Source organism: Pholis gunnellus (assembly GCF_910591455.1).
Source record: "Pholis gunnellus genome assembly, chromosome: 14".
Classification (NCBI taxonomy): domain Eukaryota; kingdom Metazoa; phylum Chordata; class Actinopteri; order Perciformes; family Pholidae; genus Pholis; species Pholis gunnellus.
This window is the reverse complement of record NC_136541.1, coordinates 24570877-24589628: the sequence shown is the minus strand read 5'-3', so window position 1 is coordinate 24589628 and position 18752 is coordinate 24570877.

The following is an 18752-nucleotide window of genomic DNA, read 5'->3' as shown; positions in this document are numbered from 1 at the left end:
AAGAGAAGGCCAAAAGTGGATTTTGTGAAAGTATACATAGTTTCAAAGATTTTCTTCAAAAAAGTGCCTCAGGACTGTGTATTTCACAGTTTCATGACATTTTCATCAATATCTGCTGTTTTCAGCACCTTACTGCCTAAAGATGCAGTTTTCATTTTTTATGCCCTCAAAAGACGTTTCAGGCCAAGAGAAGGCCAAAAGTGGATTTTGTGAAAGTATACATAGTTTCAAAGATTTTCTTCAAAAAAGTGCCTCAGGACTGTGTATTTCACAGTTTCATGACATTTTCATCAATATCTGCTGTTGTTCAGCACCTTACTGCCTAAAGATGCAGTTTTCATTTTTTTATGCCCTCAAAAGACGTTTCAGGCCAAGAGAAGGCCAAAAGTGGATTTTGTGAAAGTATACATAGTTTCAAAGATTTTCTTCAAAAAAGTGCCTCAGGACTGTGTATTTCACAGTTTCATGACATTTTCATCAATATCTGCTGTTTTCAGCACCTTACTGCCTAAAGATGCAGTTTTCATTTTTTTTATGCCCTCAAAAGACGTTTCAGGCCAAGAGAAGGCCAAAAGTGGATTTTGTGAAAGTATACATAGTTTCAAAGATTTTCTTCAAAAAAGTGCCTCAGGACTGTGTATTTCACAGTTTCATGACATTTTCATCAATATCTGCTGTTTTCAGCACCTTACTGCCTAAAGATGCAGTTTTCATTTTTTTATGCCCTCAAAAGACGTTTCAGGCCAAGAGAAGGCCAAAAGTGGATTTTGTGAAAGTATACATAGTTTCAAAGATTTTTCTTCAAAAAAGTGCCTCAGGGCCTGTGGTATTTCACAGTTTCATGACATTTTCATCAATATCTGCTGTTTTCAGCACCTTACTGCCTAAAGATGCAGTTTTCATTTTTTTATGCCCTCAAAAGACGTTTCAGGCCAAGAGAAGGCCAAAAGTGGATTTTGTGAAAGTATACATAGTTTCAAAGATTTTCTTCAAAAAAGTGCCTCAGGACTGTGTATTTCACAGTTTCATGACATTTTCATCAATATCTGCTGTTTTCAGCACCTTACTGCCTAAAGATGCAGTTTTTCATTTTTTTATGCCCTCAAAAGACGTTTCAGGCCAAGAGAAGGCCAAAAGTGGATTTTGTGAAAGTATACATAGTTTCAAAGATTTTCTTCAAAAAAGTGCCTCAGGACTGTGTATTTCACAGTTTCATGACATTTTCATCAATATCTGCTGTTTTCAGCACCTTACTGCCTAAAGATGCAGTTTTCATTTTTTTTATGCCCTCAAAAGACGTTTCAGGCCAAGAAGAGGCCCAAAAGTGGATTTTGTGAAAAGTATACATAGTTTCAAAGATTTTCTTCAAAAAAGTGCCTCAGGACTGTGTATTTCACAGTTTCATGACATTTTCATCAATATCTGCTGTTTTCAGCACCTTACTGCCTAAAGATGCAGTTTTCATTTTTTTATGCCCTCAAAAGACGTTTCAGGCCAGAGAAGGCCAAAAGTGGATTTTGTGAAAGTATACATAGTTTCAAAGATTTTCTTCAAAAAAGTGCCTCAGGACTGTGTATTTCACAGTTTCATGACATTTTCATCAATATCTGCTGTTTTCAGCACCTTACTGCCTAAAGATGCAGGTTTTCATTTTTTTATGCCCTCAAAAGACGTTTCAGGCCAAGAGAAGGCCAAAAGTGGATTTTGTGAAAGTATACATAGTTTCAAAGATTTTCTTCAAAAAAGTGCCTCAGGACTGTGTATTTCACAGTTTCATGACATTTTCATCAATATCTGCTGTTTTCAGCACCTTACTGCCTAAAGATGCAGTTTTCATTTTTTTTATGCCCTCAAAAGACGTTTCAGGCCAAGAGAAGGCCAAAAGTGGGATTTTGTGAAAGTATACATAGTTTTCAAAGATTTTCTTCAAAAAAGTGCCTCAGGACTGTGTATTTCACAGTTTCATGACATTTTCATCTATATCTGCTGTTTTCAGGCACCTTACTGCCTAAAGATGCAGTTTTCATTTTTTTATGCCCTCAAAAGACGTTTCAGGCCAAGAGAAGGCCAAAAGTGGATTTTGTGAAAGTATACATAGTTTCAAAGATTTTCTTCAAAAAAGTGCCTCAGGACTGTGTATTTCACAGTTTCATGACATTTTCATCAATATCTGCTGTTTCAGCACCTTACTGCCTAAAGATGCAGTTTTCATTTTTTTTATGCCCTCAAAAGACGTTTCAGGCCAAGAGAAGGCCAAAAGTGGATTTTGTGAAAGTATACATAGTTTCAAAGATTTTCTTCAAAAAAGTGCCTCAGGACTGTGTATTTCACAGTTTCATGACATTTTCATCAATATCTGCTGTTTTCAGCACCTTACTGCCTAAAGATGCAGTTTTCATTTTTTTATGCCCTCAAAAGACGTTTCAGGCCAAGAGAAGGCCAAAAGTGGATTTGTGAAAGTATACATAGTTTCAAAGATTTTCTTCAAAAAAGTGCCTCAGGACTGTGTATTTCACAGTTTCATGACATCTTCATCAATATCTGCTGTTGTCAGCACCTTACTGCCTAAAGATGCAGTTTTCATTTTTTTATGCCCTCAAAAGACGTTTCAGGCCAAGAGAAGGCCAAAAGTGGATTTTGTGAAAGTATACATAGTTTCAAAGATTTTCTTCAAAAAAGTGCCTCAGGACTGTGTATTTCACAGTTTCATGACATTTTCATCAATATCTGCTGTTTTCAGCACCTTACTGCCTAAAGATGCAGTTTTCATTTTTTTATGCCCTCAAAAGACGTTTCAGGCCAAGAGAAGGCCAAAAGTGGATTTTGGTGAAAGTATACATAGTTTCAAAGATTTTCTTCAAAAAAGTGCCTCAGGACTGTGTATTTCACAGTTTCATGACATCTTCATCAATATCTGCTGTTGTCAGCACCTTACTGCCTAAAGATGCAGTTTTCAATTTTTTATGGCCCTCAAAAGACGTTTCAGGCCAAGAGAAGGCCAAAAGTGGATTTTGTGAAAGTATACATAGTTTCAAAGATTTTCTTCAAAAAGTGCCTCAGGACTGTGTATTTCACAGTTTCATGACATTTTCATCAATATCTGCTGTTTTCAGCACCTTACTGCCTAAAGATGCAGTTTTCATTTTTTTATGCCCTCAAAAGACGTTTCAGGCCAAGAGAAGGCCAAAGTGGATTTTGTGAAAGTATACATAGTTTCAAAGATTTTCTTCAAAAAAGTGCCTCAGGACTGTGTATTTCACAGTTTCATGACATTTTCATCAATATCTGCTGTTTTCAGCACCTTACTGCCTAAAGATGCAGTTTTTCATTTTTTTATGCCCTCAAAAGACGTTCAGGCCAAGAGAAGGCCAAAAGTGGATTTTGTGAAAGTATACATAGTTTCAAAGATTTTCTTCAAAAAAGTGCCTCAGGACTGTGTATTTCACAGTTTCATGACATTTTCATCAATATCTGCTGTTTTCAGCACCTTACTGCCTAAAGATGCAGTTCAGTTTTCATTTTTTTATGCCCTCAAAAGACGTTTCAGGCCAAGAGAAGGCCAAAAGTGGATTTTGTGAAAGTATACATAGTTTCAAAGATTTTCTTCAAAAAAGTGCCTCAGGACTGTGTATTTCACAGTTTCATGACATTTTCATCAATATCTGCTGTTTTCAGCACCTTACTGCCTAAAGATGCAGTTTTCATTTTTTTATGCCCTCAAAAGACGTTTCAGGCCAAGAGAAGGCCAAAAGTGGATTTTGTGAAAGTATACATAGTTTCAAAGATTTTCTTCAAAAAAGTGCCTGAGGACTGTGTATTTCACAGTTTCATGACATTTTCATCAATATCTGCTGTTTTCAGCACCTTACTGCCTAAAGATGCAGTTTTCATTTTTTTATGCCCTCAAAAGACGTTTCAGGCCAAGAGAAGGCCAAAAGTGGATTTTGTGAAAGTATACATAGTTTCAAAGATTTTCTTCAAAAAAGTGCCTCAGGACTGTGTATTTCACAGTTTCATGACATTTTCATCAATATCTGCTGTTTTCAGCACCTTACTGCCTAAAGATGCAGTTTTCATTTTTTTATGCCCTCAAAAGACGTTTCAGGCCAAGAGAAGGCCAAAAGTGGATTTTGTGAAAGTATACATAGTTTCAAAGATTTTCTTCAAAAAAGTGCCTCAGGACTGTGTATTTCACAGTTTCATGACATTTTCATCAATATCTGCTGTTTTCAGCACCTTACTGCCTAAAGATGCAGTTTTCATTTTTTTATGCCCTCAAAAGACGTTTCAGGCCAAGAGAAGGCCAAAAGTGGATTTTGTGAAAGTATACATAGTTTCAAAGATTTTCTTCAAAAAAGTGCCTCAGGACTGTGTATTTCACAGTTTCATGACATTTTCATCAATATCTGCTGTTTTCAGCACCTTACTGCCTAAAGATGCAGTTTTCATTTTTTTATGCCCTCAAAAGACGTTTCAGGCCAAGAGAAGGCCAAAAGTGGATTTTGTGAAAGTATACATAGTTTCAAAGATTTTCTTCAAAAAAGTGCCTCAGGACTGTGTATTTCACAGTTTCATGACATTTTCATCAATATCTGCTGTTTTCAGCACCTTACTGCCTAAAGATGCAGTTTTCATTTTTTTATGCCCTCAAAAGACGTTTCAGGCCAAGAGAAGGCCAAAAGTGGATTTTGTGAAAGTATACATAGTTTCAAAGATTTTCTTCAAAAAAGTGCCTCAGGACTGTGTATTTCACAGTTTCATGACATTTTCATCTATATCTGCTGTTTTCAGCACCTTACTGCCTAAAGATGCAGTTTTCATTTTTTTATGCCCTCAAAAGACGTTTCAGGCCAAGAGAAGGCCAAAAGTGGATTTTGTGAAAGTATACATAGTTTCAAAGATTTTCTTCAAAAAAGTGCCTCAGGACTGTGTATTTCACAGTTTCATGACATTTTCATCAATATCTGCTGTTTTCAGCACCTTACTGCCTAAAGATGCAGTTTTCATTTTTTTATGCCCTCAAAAGACGTTTCAGGCCAAGAGAAGGCCAAAAGTGGATTTTGTGAAAGTATACATAGTTTCAAAGATTTTCTTCAAAAAAGTGCCTCAGGACTGTGTATTTCACAGTTTCATGACATTTTCATCAATATCTGCTGTTTTCAGCACCTTACTGCCTAAAGATGCAGTTTTCATTTTTTTATGCCCTCAAAAGACGTTTCAGGCCAAGAGAAGGCCAAAAGTGGATTTTGTGAAAGTATACATAGTTTCAAAGATTTTCTTCAAAAAAGTGCCTCAGGACTGTGTATTTCACAGTTTCATGACATTTTCATCAATATCTGCTGTTTTCAGCACCTTACTGCCTAAAGATGCAGTTTTCATTTTTTTATGCCCTCAAAAGACGTTTCAGGCCAAGAGAAGGCCAAAAGTGGATTTTGTGAAAGTATACATAGTTTCAAAGATTTTCTTCAAAAAAGTGCCTCAGGACTGTGTATTTCACAGTTTCATGACATTTTCATCTATATCTGCTGTTTTCAGCACCTTACTGCCTAAAGATGCAGTTTTCATTTTTTTATGCCCTCAAAAGACGTTTCAGGCCAAGAGAAGGCCAAAAGTGGATTTTGTGAAAGTATACATAGTTTCAAAGATTTTCTTCAAAAAAGTGCCTCAGGACTGTGTATTTCACAGTTTCATGACATTTTCATCAATATCTGCTGTTTTCAGCACCTTACTGCCTAAAGATGCAGTTTTCATTTTTTTATGCCCTCAAAAGACGTTTCAGGCCAAGAGAAGGCCAAAAGTGGATTTTGTGAAAGTATACATAGTTTCAAAGATTTTCTTCAAAAAAGTGCCTCAGGACTGTGTATTTCACAGTTTCATGACATTTTCATCAATATCTGCTGTTTTCAGCACCTTACTGCCTAAAGATGCAGTTTTCATTTTTTTATGCCCTCAAAAGACGTTTCAGGCCAAGAGAAGGCCAAAAGTGGATTTTGTGAAAGTATACATAGTTTCAAAGATTTTCTTCAAAAAAGTGCCTCAGGACTGTGTATTTCACAGTTTCATGACATTTTCATCAATATCTGCTGTTTTCAGCACCTTACTGCCTAAAGATGCAGTTTTCATTTTTTTATGCCCTCAAAAGACGTTTCAGGCCAAGAGAAGGCCAAAAGTGGATTTTGTGAAAGTATACATAGTTTCAAAGATTTTCTTCAAAAAAGTGCCTCAGGACTGTGTATTTCACAGTTTCATGACATTTTCATCAATATCTGCTGTTTTCAGCACCTTACTGCCTAAAGATGCAGTTTTCATTTTTTTATGCCCTCAAAAGACGTTTCAGGCCAAGAGAAGGCCAAAAGTGGATTTTGTGAAAGTATACATAGTTTCAAAGATTTTCTTCAAAAAAGTGCCTCAGGACTGTGTATTTCACAGTTTCATGACATTTTCATCAATATCTGCTGTTTTCAGCACCTTACTGCCTAAAGATGCAGTTTTCATTTTTTTATGCCCTCAAAAGACGTTTCAGGCCAAGAGAAGGCCAAAAGTGGATTTTGTGAAAGTATACATAGTTTCAAAGATTTTCAGGCCATCAAAAACGCCTTTCTACAACATCGGGACATCAAAAGACCAGACAAAGAATTACTGCAATTATTGGAAGTTAACCTGACCAGAAATGATTTCCAGTTCAACCAGGAGTGGTTTTTACAAATTAAAGGCACAGCCATGGGCAAAAAATTCGCACCAGCGTATGCAAATATATTCATGGCTGAATGGGAGGCTTCAGCACTGCAGGCCTGTGATAACAAGCCGCTCTATTATTATAGATATTTGGACGACATCTGGGGAGTATGGACCCATGGCAAACAGCAATTTGAGGTATTTTTAAACACACTTAACACACACAGGGACTCTATCAAGATTAAATCCACCAGCAGCCTTAGTTCGGTGGATTTTCTTGATACGACCACCTTTAAAGGAAACAAATTCCAAAACACCCACTGCTTAGATATTAAAGTGTTCTTCAAGGAAACTGACACCCATGCTCTCCTGTATAAAACCAGCTTTCATCCAAAGCACACCTACGCTGGCCTCATCAAATCCCAACTTCTTAGATTCCACAGAATTTGCACTGAACAGAGTGATTTCCATGAAGCAGTCCACATCCTATTCCGAGCATTGTCCACCAGGGGGTACTCTGGGTCCTTCTGTAGAAAAGGTCTCAAGACTTTCCTTCATGTGAAACCAACCATACTTACCTCTCATCTTCCGCTCATCACCACCTACTCACCGTCCACCAGGAACCTGTCAAATCAACTCAGAATTAATTTCAATACACATATTAAGGGGTCTCTCACTCTACAAAACCACAGCATCATCCCAGCATTCAGAAGGAACAAAAATATACAAGACTTTCTAGTTAAAGCTAAAATACAACCACTCTCACAACCAAGGCCCAAAATACAAAAGGAATATTTCAAACACAGAGAGTGGCTTATAAACAATACAGGAGCAATATTTAAAACCTTAACCCGTGGAGACCCTCATACAAAAAACTGTGTATATAATATTTCATGCAAACAGTGCAACATACAATATGTTGGCGAAACTGGGAATATGCTCTCCACACGCTTTGCCCAGCATAAATATAATATCACCAGGAGAAAGAACATGGCCACACCTTTGGTCAAACACTTTCTCATGCATGGACTGGCAGCACTCAGCACCACAGTGATAGAGTGCAATGAGATGTGGACCACAGCCCAGAGAAGATCTGCCGAGAGACGATGGATTGCCAAACTCGGCACCAAGGAACCGCAGGGCCTGAATGAACATTGAGGGCCTCGGAGCTGAGCTCAGCGATGGACAGTACACCGGGGGGCCGGGCTGTCTTCACAGCACGGTCCTCCAAAACCCTAACCCAACCCTAACCCTAACCCTAACCCTAACCCTTTTATTCGTCTCCCCCATGTTTTTAACCCTCATGCGAGGATTGGTTTTAATCTGGAGCAGGCCCTGCAGCCTACGGCTACAAACGCAGTCTACGCTGTCAGGTGCGGGGCCTGCCACAAACTGTACGTGGGGGAGACAGGTAACGAGTTACAGCTTAGAATTAAACAACACATTTACATGATCAATAGTGGTAATGGCACGAGCGTCCTGTACACACATTTTAAACTCCATGGCTCACACAATGTACAAAGTGTGGGCCTTGAGAGCAACAGACATTGGAGTGTGGCGCAGCGGCGAGCAGCGGAGAGGAAATGGATGCACAGATTAAAAACAATAGAACCTGATGGTCTTAACGAAAAATACTAACTGTGTGTCCATTTTTTAACCAGGTTTTTAAACCTTTTTCAGGAAACAAACCACTTCCGGATCTCCATGGTCCCACCCCCCACTGGTCTTTTTATCAGCATTCCGTCTGCTGTGCGATTATCTCCTTTTTTCCCTTCCTTATTTATGTGTTTCTTTTTTCCCCCCTCCAACTACTTTAGGTACCCCTCCACCGGGTAGTCATATGAAATATTTAATATTTAAATTATTATGTTTTAATATTTATTTTAATTATTTATTAAATTAATAATTTATTGTGTATATAATAATTTTATCACATATTGTGTTTTTAAACTTTTGCATGTTTTTATTATATATATACATTTGCATGGGTTAATTAATTTATATTCCTTTTATTTTATCTCATTCTTTTATTTATTCCTTTAGACACATACGGTGGTGGGGGTGCCACATATTTAACTATAATATTTCTTAATTCTCGCACGCAGACGGTAAATATTTTAAATAAAGGACCGTCCATTTTAACTATCTCTCTTAACCCAGTGTTTCCTCATCTTGTGGTTTTTTATATGTTTGACCCCCTTCCCTTTTTTTTATAGCACTTATCTTAAAGTTTTAGATGTGGTGTGCATGTATGTATCTATATTTATACTATGTATATTTATCCTTTTTTACCTTGTTTAATTTATTTATTTTATTGTTTTATTTATTTATTTATTTATATATTTATATGTTTATAAAGGAAACACTGTATTAATTTGTTGGACGGTGCCTTTAGTTTGTCTGATTTTTACAGGAACCTCCACCGGGGGGCGGACTTTGGAGATCCTGGGGTGTCTTTTAAGAGTCAACTCCCGTTGCCCGGCTTGCGCCTGCTCTGATGTTCTGTTTTTAATAATTTATTTAATTTTTTTTATTGTTTTATTGTTTTAGTAGGTTGTTTATTATGGGGGGACTTTTAGCAAGGTCTATGAACACTGAGATCTTTTAGATTAACACTCCCCTTGTGCCCGTGCCCCCCGTGACCTTCACTAGGAGGTCACGACTTCACCCAAACCTAACCCTAACCCTTCCTACCACCTAACCCAGATGCCCCTCCCAACAGTAGGACAAGGTTGGGTCTCAGGGCCTTTATTGCATAAACTTAACCCTTTCCTTAACCATAATCTCAACCCTTTCAACCTTCCTTCTTCCCTCCCGGTCACTCCTCTGGCTCTCAGATGGAGGTCCTGGCAGGAACGCAGAGGTGCCTAGAAAGGCGGGGGAGGGTGCCTGAATGTACACACACCACCCCTCCCTATCTCTGTTTTAGAATCTGGCTCTCATCTCCTCTACCCATCACAGACTGGACTCCTTCACTCTTTCATTCACCACATCGAGTCAAAGTACATGCGGTGGGTCTGATACTGAGTGATATGCGCTGGCCCGTGCCCTACCTTAGATCTCTACTTACCACGAAGTCCTATGACGACGTGGAGAGATCTCTGGGAACCGATCCCTACCTAAGGGTTAGGGTTTTTAAACTCCATGGCTCACGCGGTCTTCAAAGTGTGGGCCTGGAGAGCAGTGGGCGGTGGAGCAGGACGCAGTGGCAAGCAGCGGAGAGGAAATGGATCCACCGACTGGGCACCATAGACCCTCATGGGCTGAACGAGAAATACTAGCCCAGTCAGTTTTTATTTCCTTCCCCTCCCCCTCCAGGGTTTTTAAGGTTTTAATAGGGATTCTTGGTCTCCATGGGTCACCCCTTCAGGTTCCCCTCCCCTCTTTACCCAGGAGCCTCGCCTGTCATACCTTAACCCCCTCTCTAATCCTCTGATATCTCCACCATGGAATTTCTCTTATATACATGTTTATTTATAATTTCTCACGTGTTATTTTAATATATGCATGTTATTACTCACCTTTTTAACTCTTAATTGTCCTTCATTGTTTGTTTATTAATTAATGTTTCCTTTTATATATATATATATATTTGTTATTTATTGTTATTTATGTTAGTTATTTATATTTATCTTGATTTTTAATTTAATTTATTCATCTATTCTATTCCTTCCATGGTGGCGACACTCCCCTGAGGTAGTCCCTCTCCCCCCCGATGGCAGGCAAGGGCCCCCCCTCCTCTCTTTTAACGGCTGACGTGGGATAGGGTTATTGGGCATAATTTTACATTTCTCTTGCACTTACTTTTTAACCAGTGTTTCCTTACTTGTCTTATCTGCATGTTTTGACTTTTTTAAAGCACTTATCTTTTAAAGTTTTAGATGTGTTGTATTTATTTATATGCTATATGTTTATTTATATTTTACTATATATTTATTTTATATTTTGTTATATATTTATTTCCGGGATATTTTGTCCCATTTATTTATATTTATTTATATTTATATATTTATTAAGGAAACACTATGTATTATTTTGCTTTTTTTCTCTTATCCCCTTGTTTGCCCGTTTTTATGAATTTTATTTTCTCACAGCCTTTTAAACTAGGCCTTCACCTGTATCCCCCGGGGTGAACCATGGAACCTTGATCTTTTGAACCTCCTTTCCCCTTTTAACAGTTTCTCTCCGACTGTCCCGCTGTTTGTTGCTCTGCTGCCAGGCTGTTTTAACAAACACTCCCCCCTTTTTTTAAAAAAAAAGACAGCTTATAGTTTGCTTTTTATCTTTTATTTTTTTAGTAATTGTTTTTATTTATTTTTTCCTACTACCTTCTTTTAATGTCCATTTTATTTTCCCCATTTTATCTTTTATTTTTTATTTTAGGGTTTTTTTCAAAACATTTTTAAAGGTCAGCCCCCTTGTGCCAGTGCCCTTCGTGGCCCTCTTCGGAGGGCCGCGCTTCTCACCAAACCTAAACCCTAACCCTAACCCCACCCTAACCCTAACCCTAACCCTATACCTTACAGAGGCCAATAGACAACTAAATAATGCTAGACATTATGCACCTCTGACTTGCTCCCTTCAGATGGAGACACGGGATGATTCGGGAGATTGTGGAAAAATGATATACTGAAAAATACATCTCTGCCAAACAGAAATATTATCTGTTTGGTCCAGACCCTCCACGTCCTCGTGTATTTTACCTTCTTCCGAAGATACACAAGGACCCTGAAACTTGGACGGTTCCTCACCAGATCCCTCCCGGCCGACCTATTGTTTCTGACTGTGGGAGCGAATCGTGTAGAGTGGCGGAATATATTGAACATTTTCTTAATCCCTTGTCCCAGAAACATTCTAGCTATGTAAAGGATACATACGATTTTATTACTAAAATCCAAAAAATCCACTTACCTCCTGGAGCGATGCTCTTCACCATCGACGTCGACGCACTATACACAAACATAGACACGGAATTAGGCTTGAAAGCAGTCAGACAGATCCTAACTAAATATCCTGACCCGACGAGACCGGATGAGGCCCTTCTCTCCCTTTTAAAATTGGGTCTGACGAGAAATGATTTCGAGTTTGACTCCAAGTACTACCTCCAGGTGCATGGCACGGCCACGGGGAAGAGATTCGCTCCGTCATATGCTAACATCTATATGGCGGACTGGGAGCATACGGTCTTGACCAAGTGTTCCAAACTCCCACTTTTCTATGCCAGGTACTTGGATGATATATTTGGAGTCTGGAGCCACTCAGAATCAGATTTCAAACATTACATCAATACACTAAATGGACATCACAATTCCATCACTGTTAAATATGATTTACAAAAGGAGAACATTGCATTCCTGGATACAGAGTTTTTTAGACTGGAGGGAGACACTGATGGGGGTGGTGGCCTGGCGACTAGAGTTTACTTTAAGCCAACCGACACTCATGCCTTGTTGCATAGAACCAGTTACCATCCAAGGCATACCTATAGAGGGATTGTCAAATCACAACTGATTAGGTTCCACCGGATTTGCACCAGGCCTGAGGATGTCGAGTTGGCTACCAGAGTGCTCTTTAAAGTCCTTAGGACCAGGGGCTATGGCAGGACTTTCCTTCGCTCCATTAAAACTGCAGTGCAACAAAGTTTTCAACATGTTCAAATACCTGCACGAGCGAACCAAGATACAGACATGGTCCCCCTGGTGACGACATTCTCCCCGGCCTCACTGAAATTGAGTTCCAAGGTTAAGGTGCAATTTAAAAAGCTCCAAAATGTGACTCTGCCCCTGGTAGATTTTAAAATCATATCAGCCTTCAGAAGGAATACAAACCTGAAAGACCTGCTGGTCCATGCCGCCCTGAAAAGTAGAAAAACACAAACACACAAACATGACGCACATTACAGGTCAAAAAAGTACATAACCAATAAATACACGAGTCTTGGTGCGCCGGTTTGGCAGACCTTCCAACTGGGGTCGTCCAATCTGGTGTATGTTATAGAGTGCCAGACCTGTAAAAAATTATATGTTGGACAGACACAAAACACACTTCAACAACGTCTGCAACAGCATCTTTATTGTATTGGTCGTACAGAAAAAAACACTGAACTGTATGTACATTTTCGGAGGCATGGCCAGGACAACTTGGTTATTTCAGGTCTTGAGTCTAGGGTGGAGTGGTCCGGAGCCCAAAGATGGGCTGCAGAAAGACGATGGATCAAAAAACTAAACACTATGCTGCCCAGCGGCCTAAACAAAGTGTAAATTAGTTTTTTAAAAATCCTCTATTGTGAGCAAGAAGAGGGGAAGATATAACCTGTGTGCCCATGCTCTCTGTCCACCTTTCGGGGTGGTCAGAAACTTTTAATTCCCCACACCTAACCCTGTCTCACTCATCACATATGCGTAAGTTGTATTTCACTCACTCACTCAGTACATATAACTGTCTGTCTGCCTGTCTCACGCACTCACTCATCACATATGTGACAGTTATATTTCACTCACTCAATAAAAATGACTGTCTGTCTGTCTGTCTGTCTCACTCACTCACTCCACCTAACTGTCTGCCTGTCTCACGCACTCACTCAGTACAAATGACTGTCAGTCTGCCTGTCTCACTCATCACATATGTGACAGTTGTATTTCACTCACTCACTCAGTACATATAACTTTCTGTCTGCCTGTCTCACGCACTCACTCAGTACAAATAACTGTCTGTCTGCCTGTCTCACGCACTCACTCATCACATATGTGACAGTTATATTTCACTCACTCTTGGTACATATAACTCTGCCTGTCTCACTCACTCACTCCATCTAATTGTCTCTCGGCCTGTCTCACTCACTTGATCAGTACAAATGACCGTCTGTCTGCCTGTCTCACTCATCACATATGTGACAGTTGTATTTCACTCACTCACTCAGTACATATAACTGTCTGTCTGCCTGTCTCACGCTCTCAACAGTACAAATAACTGTCTGTCTGCCTGTCTCACACACTCACTCATCACATATGTGACAGTTATATTTCATTCACTCACTCAGTACATAACTGTCTTCCTGTCTCACTCAATCACTCCATCTAATTGTCTCTCTGCCTGTCTCACTCACTCGATCAGACACAAATATGTCTGTCTGCCTGTCTCACTCATCACATATGTGAGTTATAATTCACTCAATTACTCAGTACAAATGACTGTCTTTCTGCCTGTCTCACTCATCACATATGCGACAGTTATATTTGACTCACTCACTCACTCCACCTAACTGTCTGCCTGTCTCTGTGTCTATCTCTCTGTCTCATTCACTCAGTACATAAAACTGTCTGTCTGCCTGTCTCACTCACTTACTCCATCTAACTGTCTGCCTGTCTCACTCATCACATATGTGACAGTTATATTTCCCTCACTCACTCAGTACATATAACTGTCTGCCTGTCTCACTCATCACATATGTGACAGTTGTATTTCACTCACTCACTCAGTACAAATAACTGTCTGTCTGCCTGTCTCACGCACTCACTCATCACATATGTGACAGTTATATTTCACTCACTCAGTACAAATGACTGTCTGTCTGCCTGTCTCACTCATCACATATGTGACAGTTATATTTCACTCACTCTCAGTACATATAACTCTCTGCCTGTCTCACTCACTCACTCCATCTAATTGTCTCTTGTTGTGAGCAGTTTGGTGGAACTTCTTTCTTTCTACCAAACAACCGTATCACTGGGCAGAAGGAAGCGTGCATCTACTCCGCTAACATCACAGCCGAGGATGAGCCTCTCTAGACTACAGGTAGGATGAAAATATATATTGTTTGATTTTAGGGTGAACTGCCCCTTTTTGTGCTTTGGTAAAGTAAACCTCAAGGGCTCAGTAGAATTCGTCCTGCCTCAAGAATATCTTTGTAAATAAAGATGAGTTGAATGTTCCGTTAAATTGTAGCTGCCTCTTGCGGTCACAGCGGTGGCTGTCCAGCAAAAGTTACAGTCTCACTTTAGTGGACGGACACAAAAGACCTCAGTGAGAGACATGGCAAAAGAAGCCATTTATTGAAAGAGTCAAAAGAAACTAAACATGAACACTTTTTTTTTTTTTCAATCAAGCAAAATGTAACAGTTTCCACGTCGAAAAACACGTCAACACTATGTCTCTGAAACACTCCCGCCCAGGTTGATCAGGCAGTTCTGTACCGAGGGCAAAGAGCAACACAGCAGTTTGTTTGTTCTGAATCTTTTGTAACACATAAACCTTCAGACGGAGAAAAAAAAAACTGAAATCCAACACATGGCTTTTTAAAATCAAATATATACATTTGTTCTCACAGCATTTACACAGAGAAGAAAAAATAAAAACAGAAGCAAGTACCACAGAAGAACTCTATCTGTCAATCCAAAAGTTATCAAAAAACTAAACAGGCTCACCATGTAGAAAGAGGAGAAACTGAAGCATGACGAGACTGCCAGAAGAGTTGGACATTGTCTTTATTAATGCTGACAGCGAGAAGCAGGAGGGTTTTTCTGGGTTCCAGAAGTAGACGCATGGGAAGGACACATCAGGGTTCTGGACAGGAACATGCTAGAACAACCCTGAGCTCAGAGCGGGGGGGCGGTAGGTTCACTTCACTTCAACTTCAGTCTATTTAGCAAGGAAGGGATGCGTCAAAACTCCCACAATGCCATTTTACTCAATCATGCTCGATTCACTCTTATTTGAACTAGTTGGCTTGTTCATGGTGGGTCTGTAACCACCGTGTGAGACATCTTAAGGCTGGTGTGAAGCCACGCTGAGGCTTTTTCACGAATTACGTATGACTTTCATGAGGATTTCATACTTGTGCTTATAACGAATTGTTTTAACAAAAAAGGATAATTTTTGGCCTTAAAGGGGCAGTGTGTAGCATTTCGGGGGATCTCTTAGCAGAAATGGAATATAAAATTCATAACTAATTACTGTACAATCACCTGAAACTAGGAATTGATAGACTAGAATGAGCCCTTTATATCTACCCAGAACAGACAAACCAAACACTAGAGATCCTTCAGAGTTGGTTTCGTTACCTGAAGAACACCATAGTTCTCCGACACGCTTGTTAACCTGCGATTCTGTGAGCCGCAGAATTTGCCTAAACCTAACGTTTGTTTTGTTGCCTAAACTTAAGGTTCGTTGTGTTGCCTAAAGCTAACGTTCGTTGTGTTGCCTAAACCTAATGTTTGTTGTGTTGCCTAAAGCTAATGTTTGTTGTGTTGCCTTAAGCTAACGTTCGTTTTGTTGCCTAAAGCTAACGTTCGTTTTGTTGCCTAAACCTAACTGTACTTAGTTATTCTTAGTGTTGGTTATTATGGTATGGATGGCCTCTGAGCGAGGCGACCAGCATTACCGCGGTTTTGCACTAGGCGATTCGCATCAGCTAGGTCTCAGAAAGGAAGGAGTGAGCGGACGGGTATTCAGTTGTTTGCAACCACACCACTAGATGGTAATCCTACACACTGTTCCTTTAAAGCCTTGAGCTAAGTTTAACTAAATCATAGCGGATAGGTGAATCAGATTTCATGGGTCTTTCTGAAATGCTGAAACATGTTACTTTTCTGTCCATATTCTCAGCTAAATAGGTATTTATTATGCATGGAAGTGAAGTAAGCCTAGCAGAGTTGCTGCTGTTGACACACTTGAAGGCAATGGGAAGGGAGGTGGCAGACAGACACACTGACAGTTTGCTAGACGCTGACTGAGGCGCTGCATTCACACCTATATGGCTTCAGACCTTGAGACGTGTCAGCGACGTGCAGACATGTGGACAGACTACGAGGGTGAGGGTAATCCGGCCCCCCCCCTTCGTTACCAGGGAGACACATAGGGTGAAGACACAGGTTTCGGACAGATAGAGAGGCGGATAAAGACGAAGCAGAGCCGAGGGCATCGACAAGAAATCGTACCGTAAACGCAGCACGGAGTGTTCTTTGCACTCCCTTCCACCCTCCTATGCCACACAGACAGCTTCATTATAGTATTGCTCCCAGTGTAGGTATAGGGCCTGGTGGTCTAAATAATCAACACTGTTTTGAATGGAGAGTTTTGGTGTCCTGCTTGAGGTGTTGTTCATTTCATCGCAGATTGCCATCTCTGTTAAAGGAAGCGTCAATGCTCATACAACTCGAGACTTTCTGGTTCTTTGACCTTTAATTCTCCCACAGATGTACGTGTGAATGTCTGCAAAACATTTCACTGACGGGAGTCATGCGGACGGACTAACTCGTTCATTGGGCCATTTTGGTGACTTCATCCCGTATCACCGTGACACGGTGCCACAGAGGACAATAACTGTGGGATTGGAAGCAGGTCCTGCTGCACTTTACCAAACCAGGTTGGTGCATTCAATTGATATGTTTCTATATCTTTTGCACTGTGTGGATGTTGTTGCTTGTTTCATGTTATGCACCACACATATGTGCAACATACCTGGGCAAATAAATGGTTCTGATCTGATAATGAGCATTATTAGCAGAGGCTGATCACTTACACCTCAATCATTTATCCCTTACATCTAAATCATTCATGTAGAAGATGGAGTGTTGTCTTTTTGAAGAGAATGAAGACACTCCATCGATCAAACGTAATGATGAAGAGTAATGCTTCGTCATCAAGGAAACCACCCTACATATATTCTTACGTGCATAATGCAGACACCAGCGTGCAGAGAGCACACTCAGTGTCATATAGTAGTTTGGCAAACTCGCATAACTACTTTGAATTATTTACTGCTGAATAAACCTGTCAGCATCAGTTGCAGTTAAGAGTTGGAGACATTGACGATCTAACACTTTCAGTTAAGAATTTGTACAGCTGGTTAAATCATTTATCATGATTAATAATACAATTAATCTCTGACAATTTGAAAATTACATTACCTTCCAATCGTAAAAGTAAAATATAAATTATATAATTAAATCTGATCATTTGGTAATCTTCGAAATAAAATCTGGTAACTTTGGCGGTCGCAGGACTGTAAGGAGTTTGTCCAATTTGGGCTGAATGAAATGATTGATTATTTTGGGGGAGGGGCGTTGAAGGGAAGATTTAGCATCGTTTGGAGGTAATGCTGCGAGCTACTTTCATTGGAAAAGATTTGGCATAACTGGGCTGACTTTTTAGGTTGGATCATTTTAAAATCGAGTGTACTCCTGCTCAGCACCATTAGTAATAATATTTAGTACAATTGACCATTTGACCAAATCTCATCATGTTTATGAAAAATAATCCCCCAAATGACATGTATTACATCATTGAATTCTAAATGGCAGGGTTGTCGACAGTGTGGAACGGCCTCTGAATGACCGCATCCCGTCACAGGACATTAAATCTCTCCAGTGAAATAGTTTGTTGGTTAATAAATCATCAGCATAACGATTTGATGAGGTTACCTCAATGCTGTACGGATAAGTATGCTTGAGATTATATTCTATATTGTGTGTGTATCTGTCAATCATTCAGTGTCCTCTGTTTCCTTCATCACTCAGTCATCATCACACACTTCAAGGCCTTCATTCAGCAATTACAACATCTAACAAGAGCTAAAGCTAGCTTACTGCCGTTCGTGTTTCATGACTTTCTCAACATTTGACTCGTTACTAACCAATTTGTAACCCATTGAGTTGAATTGATCAAACGTTCCTTTAACAGTCAATATCAACTCCATCACGGTGTACCAGCGTCACTGACGTTCCAATGTGAATTTTGACAGTTAGAGTTCGGTTTCTGTTTTGCAAAGATGTCAGGACCCTTTTCAAGGTTGGTTTAAACGGAGACATCAACACTGTGACATCAGCCTTTCTCAAAGTGGACATTTGACTTGCAGTAAAAACACAGGCAGAACTACTAATGTTGATGGTGGACTGAACAACCAGTAGCATGTTTCAGTTAACAGCTATGGAGCCAGTTGCTGTTAACGGTTAGGGCTGTCACTTTTTAATTCCAATCATAGGTCAAATGTATTGATCTGATCTATTGAATGCATCTCTTAATTGTCACTCTGACCTGTCAGTAAACTATGCTAATGTTGTTCTCTCTTTGCTAACGCA